The sequence below is a fragment of the Schistocerca piceifrons genome, chromosome 3 (genome assembly GCF_021461385.2).
Source record: "Schistocerca piceifrons isolate TAMUIC-IGC-003096 chromosome 3, iqSchPice1.1, whole genome shotgun sequence".
NCBI lineage: Eukaryota > Metazoa > Arthropoda > Insecta > Orthoptera > Acrididae > Schistocerca > Schistocerca piceifrons.
The window spans coordinates 913176978-913194107 of NC_060140.1; positions in this window are offsets into that span (position 1 = coordinate 913176978).

Genomic DNA, 17130 nt, shown 5'->3' on the forward strand with positions numbered 1-17130 from the left:
AAACTAATAGCGGTCTACAGAGATGTGTGCTGACCACATGCCCCACCATATCCGCGTCCAGTGACGGCTATCGACTGAGAATGACACGGCGGTCGGTCGGTGCCGTTGGGTCTTCCAAGGCCAGTTCGGACAGAGAGAGTCGTATATGCTCCTTGCTGTGACAGAACAGCTTGTTATGTACACAGATGAGATTCAGTTTCTGTAAATTATCAGTCTACCAATTTTGGTTTACAATAATCACATACATTTTTGGAAATATCATGGCATTATGACGAAGATACTGACATCTTCTAAACCAACACTGAGTAAGCTTCTTAACATTATTCCTGTAATTTGCAAAATTTGTAATATCCGTAATCTGTAGGCTTATGAAGATAACATATTATCTTGTCGAAACTGGTAAAGCACCAAAATAACAGTATATTTGCAACTGATGGGTTGACTTCTATTCTGAAATATATACTACAGTTGCTGAAAATTACAGTTATGAATAAAAAAAAATTGTTGGACGGAACTAAGGAAATGATCTACATGTATCATCGGCGACAGCATGATGATGGTTATTAGCAGTAAGAACTACGAAACAGTGTTCAACAGAATTCTAAAGTCTATGGTGATAAAATGCTTTTTCTTTGACTAATTACGGTATTTACTATTCCAGATTATCTTAGGTAACTGTGACTTTTCACTAGTGGTTACATTACTCAGAAAGCTATGGGGTTTTTAGGTGTTATTCGCCAATATGAAATTCAAAATTGTAATTTTTTTCTATTACTAAAGTACACAAAATTTTAGAGAAAAATAATCACATTGTTCTTGAGTACGTAAAGGGAATTTCTGAATGTTTCCATTTAAACTTCAGTCGCATACAGAGTTTGACGAATAATTTTTCTGTATGCTCAGTAAAGGGTTGTGTAGCAGTAGACCAATAACTTTATTTTACAACAAAGAAATGTTACTGGGCTCGTTTCACAAAATTAATCAGTGCCTGACTGAGTAATAAGCATATTAATGTATCTCTTTTTCAGTAGTATAATCTTTCGTTGTGTAAGTACAAGAAGCACCAGTCTACATTAGAGAGCAAGCATGTCGACGAAGACCAGTTTTCTATAATGTCTTACACTTCTTGAGACTGAAAGTTTTCTATCAGTTTCGGTCAACAGCAGCTTAACGTGGTGAACTGAAATAGTATCACAATGTAACTAAATATTATCGCAGTTTACCGTGAACAATTATCGGTAAGGTCATTTCGTGTTTTTCACTAGGAAGTACATACGTTATACAGCCGTTTTTTTTAAATCTGAGGCAAAATTAAAAACAAGATCGATAAATAATTCTAAGAATTACATATTTATTCGCCAGAGACTTTTAGTGCTTAGGAAAAGAGGCATCTTCTGCGATGGATAGGGTTGTGATAATATTTTGACGTTGATTGTGGTAATCAGCTTTATGAAGTCATATAAATTAATAACCATGTTCATCAACAGTTTATTCATTTTTACATATGCCACACCCATAGTTATAAATCGTGGTAAATTGTTTCCTGCTTGTATCTTCATATGCCACTCACAGATTAATTTCACGTTGAAGAATGGAAAGCGTAAACAATAGTCGCAAGCCAATTCTTAACTAATAAACTCCATTGTGAAGCCTTGTCACTTCCCTAAATGTATTTCGCGTGCACTGGAACTGTTTAAATGCTAATGTCTGCATTTTTCTTCGCCTTAATCATAAAGTGAAAGTAGAAATTGAAATTAAGGCCATCGTTCCCGTTTCTGCAAAACCAGTAGTGACCTATACCGACAATTCTCGCACTGTAATACTGTGTGAAACCATAATTTAATCTCAAGTAGTTTAAAATATGAGAATAACCTCAACCTAGGCGCCAGGGACGTCCGTTTTATTCATCATACAGTTGTGTGATTGTGTCACAAATCTCACACCACTTACTTCTAGTTTATATCAGCGCTAATACGTATGAAGTATTTTTTTCGGTACTGTTATTTACATGATGTAAATATATTTCTGTGTCAATATTCCGCAAATATTGCAGAAGTTAGTGATTTAATTTTTGGTAACTTCCTAAGCCCGTTGAAGTGGTTTCACAGTATTAATATTATTTTCAACACAAAACCGCAAGAAACGCTCTTATCTTCCTACTGTAACTAATTCCAACGAAACTGAGTGTGTCCTATGAACATTTCTGCAGTTACATCATGTACAGTGGAATTTTACTTTTTCTTTCTTAATTTTGTATTAAGTTTATGAAATGATGAAACCCAGAAAACATATTTTATTTTTATTTTTAAGAGACGTAGTTAAAACAACTGCAGAAAGTGGCATGACGTTTTAGCCAGGCTTCACACGAATAAACAAATATGTTTAAGGCAAAGTTAAAAACGAAGATATAAGCATTGCAGTTCAGACTTTTGGGCGAAGCAAATAGTATAAAATATTAAGCTTAGTGCAGATTCATTCAAGAAATTAAATTTCCAAATAATGTATTTATTTATAACTAGCAATAAATTTTGTTGCTTAAGAAAGAATAGAATCTCTGTGGTTTATTTTAGGCGACAGATATTTCAGGAAAAATGAAACTACAGAACGCATTTGTAAAATTGCTTAAGTTACTTGAAAGTAGCTTAGTATCTTTCAGGCTCTTTTTCATAATAAAACGACCTTCGGTTTCCTGTTTGATTAAATCTCTTTTAGATGTGCGTGAAAACACATATGGGAAGGCGATTTTAGAACTCACCTTGATTTCTGTTCGAATAACTGTGTATTTCTTTTATTCATGTCTTGAGACTGTTTTCAAGTTACCCTCCACGACTTGCTCCTCCGTGCCAACCTTTTCATCTTAGAGTAGCGCTTACCACTGCGTCTTCGATTATTTGTTGCGTAAGTTCCAATCTCCGTTGCCCCTACTGTCTACGCCCTCTACGACACTCTCATTTTCTATATTTTTAGTCTACTACATTTTCAGCATCTCTGTGCAAGAACACAATCCAAATGCTTCCATTCTCTCCTTTTATTTCCTTTATATGTAGAACACGCTGGAATTTTACCTACGCCCTGCTTGGTTACTTACGTTTGCTTAACCTGCGCTGTGTACGTTTTACTTTTTTTCCTGGTAGCCTGCTCAGGGTTGCCGCAGTACTGGCGCGAGAGTTGGGCGTTGTCATTTCGTGGAACGATAGTTCGGGGCTTTTTAGAGCAAGGAGAGCGAATGCCGCTGAAATTAGTCAGCGGTTTGTGTTCATTCTATACGCTCGTCATACCCACCATGAGCGTAAAGAAAACGCCGAATATTAGCTAAACATCAGCGTTTTGATAGACGTTTAGCTTTTCGCTGACGCGAATGGTATTAATAAATGTGAAGTATCATGAGTTAACTGTGGAGAGACAAAGTTATTCGAATTATTTCAGATTTTGTTGAGTAACGGAAATGAAACTGATTGTTGAATTTAGTCTGGACTCTTACAATCGATTAATGGTCCCGTTCCGCGTATTCAGGAAAGTTGTTGTTTCCACTATACGAACAATATTCCGACCAACAAGGTCGGATTCCTCACGTGTTTCGTGTTGTGCTGGGTAGTCGCTGCCTGGATTCCAGCCAGGCTGTGTGAACTATTGTTGAGACCCCGACACTGTTTGTAGCTGGTTGTAAGTACGACTTCAGACGCCCACTACACCCATTTATATTGGTTTGTTTTTCAGAGTTGTGAAACGCACATTCTCTCGGCGTTTGTCAGCTCTGCTGCTGTGGTGTCCGGCTAGATCTGAATAACTGCGTGCCGGACTCCCTTGTCCCGGTTTATTAGGTTAGCTCGGGTGATTCTGCGGAAGCTCACCGCCAATCGATCACGTCGAGAAGGCCTAAATACCACACCACTTATAAACGATCCCTGCGACCACTAACAAATCAATTAGAGAGGGCCGAACTTATTATTGCTTAATCCTAAAGAGCGGCTAAATTCATATCCCTAGTAACAGACTAAGTTGTGTGGCAGACAAAATTGTGATTTACAGATTGAGCGAGTATGTTAGAAGAAGTAAAATTGTGTTTCGAGAATAATCTGAAAATAGTGAAATTCAAAACTGGCAGTAGTGTAATACAGTAGTTTGATCTGGGAGTTTCTCCATGATTTTATTTTTATAGCATAGCAATCACTGTAAATGAAAATACAAATAATGTCGGTGAACCTCCTTCCCAGTAGACAGTCTGGAGCTTGAATTTGATATTTCTGGTATAATTTCTGGGAGGAAACTTAACGTCAGTGGTAACCAGATCGCACCAGATATCATACGGTAATAAGTAGGCAACACAACTCTGTCTACTGTATTCTTTGTTGCTGCTAGCTCAGAAACTCCATCAATTGGTAAACAAATACAGGTCGCAGGTCAGAAGCGCTGTCATCTGCGACACGCGGGAACCAATACCCCCGTAGGCAGGCTATCTTCAACACATGCCGCTTTGATACGATGGTTGTCCATAAAGTAAGTTCCGATCGCTCGAAAAATGGACACCACAGTGAAAACCCAGTGGAGAGTTGCACAGATGTGTTGGGTAGTGTCTCTAGTATGACTGTCGATCGCATCAAGACGCTCTTATCAGTTGTGACAGCTCTATGAGCGAGTAAAGATGCCTAGAACAACGATGTCTACCGCCAAGTAGGACAGCCCGCTGAGAGGCTTCGCCTTAATGAATGCAGCCCACATAACACAACTGCCACGCACTTCCTTCATCATGGCAATTCTGAGCCGCACTCTGCAGTGGCAGTGAAGACGCTCCGGCAGCCTTTTGGATGGGAAGAGTTCGATCACCCACAACACAGCCCTAATTGGCTCGTCCTGAGTTCATCTCTGATCACATGAAACGCTGGATACGAAGACAACACTCGGGTGCAGGCTACGCGCTACAGACCAGCGTAGAGAATTACGGGAAAGTAAACGCGGCTGGCTTCTCTGACGATGGTGTTGGAAATTTGGTATAATGCTCCGACAAATGTCTAAGTCGGAGCGGCGTCTATGTAGAGAACTATCTGGAAAGTATAGCTAACTCTTGCAAATAAAATGTTTCTTATTTTCACTGTGGTTTCCATTTAGCGACCGATCGGAACTTACTTTTTGGACAACCCTCGTATTTGCTCGAACAATGTTGCAGCCATCAGAATGGTTTGATGCCGCCAGCCACGAATTCCTCTCTTGTGCCTACCTCTTCACCTTAGACTACCACCCTACCTCCTTCACAGTCGAATGTACTCCAGTCTCTGTGTTTCCCTGCATTGTTTACCCTCCATGGCTCACTCACTCAAGTACCATGGAAGTTACTCCCTGATGTTTTAACACACGGTCTGTCGCCATGTCCCTTCTTCTTGACAATGTTCTCAATATGATCTTTTCTTTGCCAATTCTGAGGAGTACTTCCTCATTTCTTACCTTATCAACCTGATATTCAACAATCTTCTGTAACACCGCATCTCTAACGCTTCGTCTTCTTATCCGATCTGCCGACAGTCCATGAGGCGCTGCTCTGCTCCAGTTTATTCCTGAGACTAAAGGCCAACTTCTAATACTAGTAGACTTCTTTTGGTCAGGAATAACCTCTTTGCCTGATATAGCCTAATTTTCACATCCTTTTCACACGGTCCGTCGCCTATTATTTTGATTCCAAAGAAGCAGAATGCGTAAACTTCTAGTTTGTGGTCACCGCTAATATCGCTAGTCTCATTTCTGATAGTTTTCTTTACTGTCGTGTCACTTCTGTTTACTTTAAAACCAAGTTTTGTACTCATTGGGCCGTTCTATTTAACAGTGAACGTAATAATTCTTCAGTTTCACTGAGGGTAGCAACGTCATCAGCGAATCTTATTATTGACGTCCTTCATCCAGAATTTTATTCGTACTCTTGAGCCTTTCTTTCGTTTCCGTCATTGCTTCTTCGAAAGTATAGATTGAACAGTACGGTGCAAGACTGCATGTCTGCCACATACCCGTTTAAATTCGACTATTTCTTTCTTGGTCTTCCATTCGTATTGTTTCATTTTGATTGTACATCAACCGTCCTGTAGCTTACTCCTACTTTTCTCAGAATTTCGAATATCTTGAACTATTTCATATTGTCGAACGCGCTTTTAGGATGACGCCTTGCTTGAACGCGTCTTGATTTTTGATAAGCCTTGATTCCATTACGAAACGCAACGTCAGAACTGCCTCTCTGGAGCCAATACCGTTCCTAAAACCGAACTGAACATCTTCTAACAGATGCTCAGTATTATTAGTCGAGTTAGAAGCGGCCTTGAAAAGAAATCCATGAAAATCTTCGCTCCATGTAGCGCTTTAGACTGAGCTGTGAACAAACTACGGCTCAAACCTTACGAGGTAGTGGTGGTGCATCCACTGGACAATTTTGGTACGTCTACTGAACTGGATATTGCAGTCTATGCAAGAGAGAGATGTTCGTCATGAAATGTCTTTTCTGATGAGGCATGGCGTCATTTATTGGTATACATAAGAAGAATGTTCGACATCAGACTTCTGAAAATCATCATCACAATTTGAAAGCAGCTGTGTAGTCTGCAATTAGTGCCACAAAAATTATTGGAAACGTCTTTCTCCACTAATTCATAACCTCGGATAAGGGTGTGAAAAACGTACTGCAACCCTCTTTCAGGGATCTAACAACTAACGAACATATACTGCTGGAGCATACACTGCTATAGCGTCCGTGACTGTTTTAAGGTCGAATGGACATAAAATGGATAACCATAGGAGAGGCGAGGCTAGCGAGACTGGAATTCACTAGAAGAATCTGAAGACAGTTAATTCATCAATGGCAGAGACACCATACAAAGCGTTCTCCTATCAATTAGGCATTGCATGGGAATCTTTCTACTTTACCAGGTAATGCCAACAGGCCAGATAAAGACGATACAGAGAAGAGGTGCTTGGTTCATCACCGGTTCGTTGAGTAAGCGAGATAGCACCTTCTACATCCTCGTCGAACCTCAGTGGTAGAATTTACAACAGTAGCCTGCTCGAAATAAGGAAAAATTTAAGTTAATATAGACGAATAGGAAAAGCCATCCTGTAATTATGAAGTACAGCATTACTGCTGTGGTACTTGATACAGTCTCGTCGATTAAATACCTAGGCGTAACGTTTTAAAGCGAGAAGAAGTGGAAAGAGTACGCTGCAGGGAAAGCGGGTGGTCGATTTCAGGTTACTGAGAGAATTCTAGGATTGCAACTCGTCTAGAAAGGACACAGCTCAGAGAAAATTTATGGGAGTCATTATTGAATACTAATCGAGTGCTCTGGATTCCTAGGAGATCGAACCAATTCAGAGGCACGCTGCTAAATTTGTTACCGGTGGATTTGATCATTACGGGAGTGTTACAGAAATGACACGTGAACATAAATGAGGGCTTCAGAAGTGGGAAGACAATCTTTCTGCGAAACACTATTGAGAAAGTTTATAGAATTGGCGTCTGCGACTGCAGAATGATCCCACTGCCATCAACAAATATCTCGCATTAAGTACTTCGAAGAGATTAGAGGAATCAGCGCTCGTATGGAAGCATGTAGTGTGTCTTTTTCTCTTGTTCTCCTAGCGAGTGGAACGAGAAAGGAAATGACTAGCATTAGTAGAAGGTAACCTTCGTCATGCACCGGTGTATACGTACACCAGAGTTGGAACTTAAATAGTGGCAACTATTTATTCACAAGCGATACAAAAGAGTTACATGTTTGCACCTGTTACTGTCCTTCAATGTAGTCTCCAGCGTTGTGTAGAATCCGTTGCCAGCGATATGGAAGGCGTAGTATACCGTTAGCAGAGCCTGCTCTGTTGATGGTGTGAATGAAGTGGTCTACTGCCTGTCGAATCTCTGGAACAGTTCTGAAGCTAATGCCACGAAGCCAAAACTGAAACGCCAATCGAACAAATGGCGTCATTATGGGTCGCCGCGAAAGTCGGAAGTGTATCACAGTCCCAGTATACCGAAAGTTATGGCGATTCTCGTATACGACTGTGATGGTGTTATCCTAACGCATTACGTACCTCCACGGCAGACCGTCAACGCACAGTATTACTGTTCGTTTTTGGAGCATCACCTGCGACCAGCTTTGCGAAAGAACAGACGACACTTACTGCGCAACCCACCCATCATTTTGCAGGACAATGCGCGGCCGCATACAGCGCAAGCCGTGGTTGCTCTGTTCGGTCGATGGGACTGGGAAGTACTGTACCCTCCACCATACTCCCCGGACTTAAGTCCTTGTGACTTTGATTTGATTCCGATGATGAAGGAACGACTCCGTGGTATTCAGTTCAGATTCGATAAGCAGTAGGCCGCTCATCAACAGAAGAGACTCTGCTAACGGTATACTACGCCTTCCACATCGCTGGCAACAGGTTCTACACAAAGCTGGTGGCTACTTTGAAGGACAGTGACAGGTGCAAACATATAACTCTTTTGTATCGGTTGTGAATAAATAGTTGCCACTATTTAAGTTAAAAAATGGTTCAAATGGCTCTGAGCACTATGGGATTTAACATCTGAGGTCATCAGTACCCTAGAACTTAGGACTGCGTAAACCTAACTAACCTAAGGACATTACACATATCCATGCCCGAGGCAGGATTCGAACCTGCGACCGTAGCAGTCGCGCGGTTCTGGACTGAAGCGCCTAGAACCGCTCGGTCACCGCGACCGGCTATTATTTAAGTTCCAACCCTCGTATGTAGATGTAGATATAGTTCAAGATGAGAGTAGATGTACGTCGCTGCAAATGTTTCCATTAAAATTCTGATAGCGAACGTTCCAAGAAGCATCTGAAAATATATTGTTTGCTTCTGTATTAATCTCGTAAAAGGACAACGACGGTAAAGTTAGAGAAAATAGAGCTCATACATAGGCTAACAGAAGGTACTTATTAACACGTGCCGTTAGCGAATGGAATAAGCAAATGGCAAGGGGCATAGGTACGAAAAGTAAAAGGTAAGATGACTTGCTGAATGTAGGCGTATATTTGAACCGAGTAATTCTGAACAGCACGTGGAAGCCGCATGCAACAATGTGGAACGGTGGTTTCGATAAAGAAGAACGGGATTGAGTTTCAAGGACAGCCATTATGATTTGATCTGTATGACTTGCTTAAAGCATTACCTGCGATTACGAGGACGTTTTCTTCAAACAGGAAACAGGCAGCTGCCGCTTTGCTGCTCTCAATCGGTGCCATAATGTCTCGTTGGACCGGCTCCAATGATCGCGTTTGAAAGGAAGGTCAAATGATGGTCTAGTGTTGTTGATCTCACAACATTTTATACAGCCTTATCATAAAGATTGTACTCGAGGCCGACGGAGCAAGACCGTATCCTGCATATGTCCTCCTCTCGTCAATGACAAACTTGACAGCGGTCTGCAGGCTTTCTCTGCTCCTGTTTGTATGTGATAAAATACCTGCATACAAATACTAAGCGGAGCCTGTAGTTGGGCGTGGCCCGAAAGACAACCCGCTTGTGGACAAATAAAGGGCTTGATATCAGCGCGCAATCTACCAGGAACATTGCGTCATATAGGACTGTGATGGACAATAAGGGCGGGCGCACCAAACACAGTGTGCGCTTTGAGAATTGCTGTGAAATGCGTGGCAGATACTACTTTTTATTGTAACGCATAATATGGTTTCTGACCCTTCCTTTCATTGACGTAGCTGGAATAACTGTCGATACGATCTGTGCGAGCTGGCATTGACCTACTTCAGTCTGTGCTCTTTATGGAGCCTCACGTGTAGGAGGCTGAAGAATATTCGTGGCTTCTGTACTGAAAGAGAGTTTTTCATGTTTTATAAGCAAGTTTTTGCGGGACGTATAAAGTCTTTCTTCGAGTGTCTGCCAGTTAACATTTTTCCAACATTTCTGTTAGACTCTCTCGTCAGAAGAACAAGCCAGTCACTGATGAAGTTTTCAGGTGTAAAGGCCTGTGTCCATAGTAGAGTAAACTTCCGCATATTACTTATAAAAGCTACTTCTGCATGTTCTTTGACGTAGAAATACCTCCACCAAGTCGACTTTCACAGTTTTCGTCAGCTTTTAGAAATGGCTTTCACTAATGAATTGAAACAGTATTTTGCATCTTGCTGCAATTACTTGCCTAACTTATCAGATGCTGGAAGTTTTTCTGGAACTTGACATTTTCTCTGTACAATATCTGTACGAAAACGTCTGTGTCGAAAAGCTGAATGGCTCGAAGACAGGTTGTACGACACAAATGTACCCTTGGAACCCATAAACATACATATGTGCCTAACCGTCCCACTCTGTAGCTGAGTGGTCAGAGTGTCTGATCGCAATGCAGCAGGCCCGGATTAGATTCTCAGTTCGATCGGAGATTTTCTCCCCTTAGGGATTGGGCGTTGTGTTGTCCTCATCATCAACTCATTATCATCGACAGCCAACTCACCCATTGCGGCGTTAACTGAAGAGACTTGCAACTCGGCGGTCGAACTTCCCCAGGTGGGGACTCCTGGGCATCAATGCCGTTCGATTATCCAAATTTTTTCATTATCCAGTCAATCAAGGAATTGCGAAATGAATTTACCGATTACATTATTTCACTAAAAGCAGAAGCAGAATGGCAACCGACGTGCTTCAGTATTAATAGATATTTTTTATCAATATAAAAAAATTTTGCCCATGCGGAATTATCCCATTTTAGTTCATTAAACAGTGTTTATCAACAACCTAAATACGTATGCCTCTATATCAATTTCTTCATATTAACGCTTTTTTTCTGCACTTTTTATTTCCCTCCAAAATTTTTCTTTAATAAGTGTGCTACAACAGCGATGACAGTTGCTTTGATTTTTAAGCGTGACGCTGTAAATTTGCCCTCTCGAATCTCACGACTCGACCCTCGTGGAAATATTTTTCCAAGTGCATGCAGCAAGTTTCTGAAATTAACTTGCCCAAGTGTAGTTGGGCCAGCTGCTGTTGTAATGTAACCACGTCAGCATGTACGCGCAAAAGTTACTTTTGGCTGCTATAAGGGGAAGTTAAATGAAAATGATAAAGATGGAAAAAAAGTAAACGAACTACACTGAAGCGCCAAAGAAACTGGTGTAGGCATGCATAGTCAAATACAGAGGCAGAATACGGCGCTGCGGTCAGCAACGCCTATATAAGACAACAAGTGTCGGTGCAGTTGTTAGATCGGTTACTGGTGCTACAGTTGCAGGTTATCAAGATTTAAGTGAGTTTGAAAGTGGTATTAGAGTCGGCACATGAGCGATGGGACACATATCCGAGGTAGCGATGAAGTGGGTATTTTTCCCGTCCGACCATTTCACGAGTGTACTGTGAATATCAGGAATCCGGTAAATCATCAAATCTCCCACGTCGCTGCGACCGGAAAAAGATCCTGCAAGAACGAGACCAATGACGAATGGAGAGAATCGTTCAACGTGACAAAAGGGCAACCATTCCACAAATTGCTTGAAATTTCAACGCCTGGCCATCAACGAGTGTCACTGCGCGAGCCATTCAACAAAACATCATCGATATTGGCTTTCAGAGCCGAAGGCCCACTCGTGCCCTCTTGATAACCGCACGACACAAAGCTTTACGCCTCACCCGCCTCAACAAAGACGTTGGGCTGTTTATGATTGGAAACATGTTGCCTGGTCGGACAAATCTAGTTTCAAACTGTTTCGAGCTGATGGACGTGTGCGGTTACGGAGAAAACCTCATGAATCCATGGACCCTGGACCCTGCAAGTCAGCAGGGGACTGTTCAAACCGTTGGAAGCTCAGTAATGATGTGGGGCGTGTGCAGTTGGGGTGGTACGGGATCCCTGATGCGTTTAGATACGACTCTGATAGGTGACACATACGTAAATATCCTGTCTGAAAAGCCGCATCCATTCACATCCATTGCACATGCCGACGGACTTGGGCAATTCCAGCAGGACAATGCTGGCTACCAAACTGGCCAGACATGAACATTACAGAACTAACAAAGCCAGAATTAATTCGTGAACAGCAGATTTCTGCTCAAGAATGATTACATACTTCAGACTGTTAATCTCACACATTATATAGAGGGTGCGTTGCAAACACATATTATTGCAAGTGTAACATTTATCGACCAGACAGCTGCTTATGATACTGAAACGGTCAGTAACCATATACAGATAAACATGATCTATGGGCTTTCCAAGGACCATGGTTACACGAGTTTCATTCTGGAAACAATCCTCCAGGCCGTGGCTAAACCATATCTCCTTTCTTTCAGGAGTGCTCGTCTTGCAAGTTTCGCAGGAGCTCTTCTGTGAAGTTCGGAAGGAAGGAGATGTTTTGCTGACAATAACGTTGCGTCGGGGGTGGTGGGCCGGGGGGGAGGGGCTGCCTGTATAGCTTAGTAGCTCCACTGTAAACCACTTGCTCGCGAAAGGCAAAGGTCCCATTTTCGAGTACCGGCGCAACAGTTTTAATCTGCCAGGAAATTTCACATTACAGAGTTACTAGGAAGCAGATGATTGTCTATAGAATTTAAAGGATAGCACAACCGATGGCAATGACTGAAAAATTGGTTGCCATAAGGGAACGTATTGGCCCCTACTCTTTTACATACCTACGAGTATACTAGTGACTGTCCATAGTCATAATGCAGCAAGTTTACTACGCTTAAACGCAGTTAAAACACAAGTGTGTTGTTTCCATCTGTGCTTTCCGCCTTGGACAGAACACATAGCAAACTCACTGTCTCTTTTGAAGGACTACAGCTGGGTACTACTCGACTTCCCAAACATTTACGTGCCACACGTGACTGCGCGTTGATTTACAATCTTCACTGCCATAACGCAAGGTTGAATGTAGAAGCCAAAAAAGTCTAAAGGGAAGTAAGGGATATTACATGTGGCTCCCAACCATGAACTTCAAGAACGACTGTGTTATCATTCTGTGAATGTGTAGCAGATTAATGCGCATACCTTGCCTGGTCCATGTCTGTCGACTGCAAGTGAAAATCTCGCTAGGAAGTGACAGTTTTGTTACTGTATTCTAGAGCACTCTTGCGAGATATTCACAAACATAGCATGCCTTTACTACAGTGGATAGAACTCTCAGTTCCAGAAACAGAAATGTTTTTAACGTTATCAAAACATTCATATTAATCTTCGATTGCAGACGCATCAAAGCATAATAAAGCGATACATACACAGAGATTTGAGAGAGAAAGTTCAGCTACTCTGTCGATTCCTCTTCGTTGTAAGCAGTGCAATGTGAAAATCATCTCGACTTTAATATGACTTTCTCAGGCTCAGCTAGCTGAACCTTCTAGAAGAACTTAGGGACTGTACTCCACATAAGCCTCTGGTAGATGGAGGAAATAGGAATATAAATTTACAGGTGCAGCCTTAAGCATAGCTACTGTCTTTCTGAAAAATATCATTCGGTGTAAAAAGTTAAGAAAGTCGAAACCTTTGTGTTAATCTTTATTTATTCGAGATGATACCTTATAACATAAATTCTACAATACTATTGCTGTTGTGGTCTTCAATTAGAAGATTTGTTTGACGCAGCTCCCCGTGCATGTCTATCCTGTGTAAATCTCTTCATGTCTCGATCTACAGATTTAGTCGTCGTCATTCTCTGTAAGACTCAGTTCCGAAGTTTTCTATTGCATTATCTGAATTGCTTCTCGGCCAGATTTCACTTCCATATAAGGCAACATTTCAGGCAAATATATGCAGAAAATACTTCTTAACATCTAATTTCTCTTTTAAAGATACACATTTCTTCCTATTACCTTTTTGCTTTTTTATCCTCTCTGCTTTGGCTATTATCAGCTGTTTTGCTACCAAACAGCAAAACTCATTTGTACCTTTAGTGTCTTATTTCCTCGTATAGTTCTCTCGGCATCACCTGATTTAATTTGGTTATAACTTTGTTTTATTTTTTATGTTCGTCTTACATATTTTCAAAACACTAAGCATTCCCGTACTGCTCTTCCAAGTGACAGAATTACGCTGTCTTCCGAAAACCGCAGAGGTTATATTTATTCTCTCTGAACTTTAACTATCTTTCCAAACATCTCCTTGGTTCCTAATTCTTTTCTTAAATTCTCTCTGAACTTTAAGTATCTTCCCACACACCTTTTTGATTCCTACATTTTTTTGCTTAAAATAGGAATTCAGTTTCATCGGGGATGAGCTACAAACCCTGCCACACTTCCTTCTCGACTGCTGCTTCACTTTTATGCCCTCTGACACTTACGACAGCAGTACGGTTTCTGTACAAGCTGTATATAACTTTTTTCCGTGTATTTCATTCCCGTTACGTTCGAAATGATTTTCCACAAGGTAGCGTTCTACCAGTTTTTTCACTCTTCTGTAAATAATTATTGGTCTAAGTATTTTGCAACCGTGGCTTATTAAACTTACAGTTCGGTAGTGTTAAGATTTATCTGCATCTTTGTACTACGTTAATAAAAACTATGTTTTAACGGAACTTTTTAGGAGGCTTCACCTCAGAGCCACTCAATACTAGCTGTATCTACCTTAAGGTATGTATTTTACTTGTTCTTTCATTTTTTGTGTGTTTCTTTGCGCTAACACGAATAAAAAGGATCGAAAAATTCCCGGACATTATTTGGCTATTGAAAGCGTACTGCTCTCCTTAGACAAGGCGGTGTGCCCTTTCTTTCGCCGCTTTTTCTCTTTGGCCTGCAGCACGTCTCATCAGGGTGATGGGCACTGTTTAATAGTGCAGTGTGGAGGCTGTTGATTCAGAGGCCGTAACACGGACATGAGACGAGTTTCCGCGCTGATGATATCACAGTGGTTTTAAGCATTTGATTAACAGGTGAAAGGTGAAACAACTTCGCGAATGATTTAATGGAAAGTATGTTATGTTGAATGTTTCGTGTGACTGCACAAATAACCGCTCATCGACTTTCGTGTATAAAGGTAGAATTATAGTTTCAACAGTAAGAGTTATAAATCATCTTCGTTTTCTTAATTCACTTACAAGGTGACCACGCCTACGGGTTGTATCTGATTTTGTAAAAATTTATATTATATGCAGGACTTGGCCTGAAATAAAAGTAGCATCTCCAGATGACCAAGCATTCGTAAAAAAATAGCAGTTTTTGGCGCGGGTCGGCCAAGGCATGAACCATTTACGTTAGCGTAGTTGCCATGTAGCAGTTGACGCAGCGGCAAGACGACACAACGGTAATGTGAGAGGTACGGGATCTATTTCCACCTAGAAATTTTTTTATTTTCAGTTTTTACGTTAATTACAGTTCTAATAAAGTGAGATAATCCTCAGTATACTGCGTTTATTAATATTTTCAAAAGGCATGAAAAAGAAAGGCAAAGAAAAATTTAGGATTGCAAATAAATTTAGAGGAAGTGTAAGGCGTACGTCAGAACTTCGAATATAAAATTGGATATTTTATTACAACTGATGATTTACACGTGCTGGGATAGTATCCATTGTAAAAACAGTGGACGTAATAATTTTCTCGGCATCTTATACACATTAAAAACGCGACAGTTTTGCAGTTACGTGGTTCATTTAAAATATGCTTTTTAACATTCAAAAGAGGTTCTCTATCGTCGCGCGGATTGGCATCATACTCCGTGTAACCCACGATTTCGCTAAATATTGGTGAGGATGGCTTGTGACATATAGTGGAATGTATTTTGATGCAGTATTCCCGCGCTGTTGTTTCTATTTCTCTGTCGGCAAAATAAGACCAGCTTTGAAACTTTTTGGTCAAATTGTTTAGCTGACGATAAAAACAGACATCGCTGGTTTGTAGTAGCGGTATGCTTTTGGCGGGAAGGGGGGGCGGGGGGGATCACTATAATACTGCACGACAGTAATCCTTCCACGTGTTGCAAAACAATGTGGTATAGTTCTGGGTATAGTTCTGCGTATGTTTGTCCTCCTCATGAGTCCCACGAGTAAAGTAACATTAGAAATTTGTTTCTTCACATCACATCAAATACAATACGCTGAGCATTGTTACGGTTTATTTACAGATGTGAAGAACAGTTTTGCAGCGATGGTCTGCTCACTGCCGCCGGAGGTTGTCCAGACGAAGTGCTGTGCGTAGCTGAAAATTCTGACTACACACAGGACGCGAAACAGCATCCGCAAAATTGCTAGGGTAGAAGCTACTTAGGTACAATGCCAGACGTGAATCAAGAATCCTGCTTGCTCATAAGCCAGGAGAAGAGAATTCACTCAAGTAAGGGGTCTTACAGAAGCACTTCGTCACGTCTCAATCCCTGCAAAGAAGCCCACGTTCATATCTCTGCTCATAGACGAATAATGCCGTTCCTAGCGGTGAAATGAGCGCTTCCGAATCTCATTGTGAGACTGTTGACTGACGCCTTGCCAGAGATGTCTCAAAACAGTATCCAGCGAAGCGTGTCCTACCGTCACCCGCCAAAGAGTCCCCCAGCCGCGAAGAGTTCAGTTTAGAGAAACTTCGTCTTGTTAGCACGAACTCGGCTTCTGGTCAATGACCGCCCCCATTTCAAATGGAATATTTCCCATTTTACGTGGCGTGAATCTGTCAGCCATCCAACTTCAGCTCATACTCAGTTCGGTTGAAACTTCTAGAAGAAATTGTGACCCCTCCAGCGCCTACAGTGCAGCCAAACAGATACGTTTCTTTGCTTTTGGCGAGAATGCGTCTTGGCATCCACCGTGAGAGCTTCTGCGACCATTAGCCCGCATCTGCATCAGACATCCCACGGTCATTCCTCGTCCTAAAAAAGGCTTGTCGCTACCCTTGTGAGGTGCTATATCTACGATCCTATCGTCTCTCCCCTGCCTCCTTTACCTACCTCAGGTCCGTCGCGAGAAGATCCTTTCCACCGTCCACAAAGACGAGGCGGCAGTCTTAGGCAACAAACACTCGGCGTTCTCTTCTCAGAGCCATAAAACTGCCCTCCTGCAGTCCTCGTCCCTTGTCGGTCACGGGCACAGCAAATGCTCACGTTATCCCTGCTGTCAGAGCCAGCACCAAATTACATTCAAAGTATGCAACTCTATAGGTTAGTATCAGATTACCCGATATCAATCAATAAATGATTAATAATTCCATAACCCC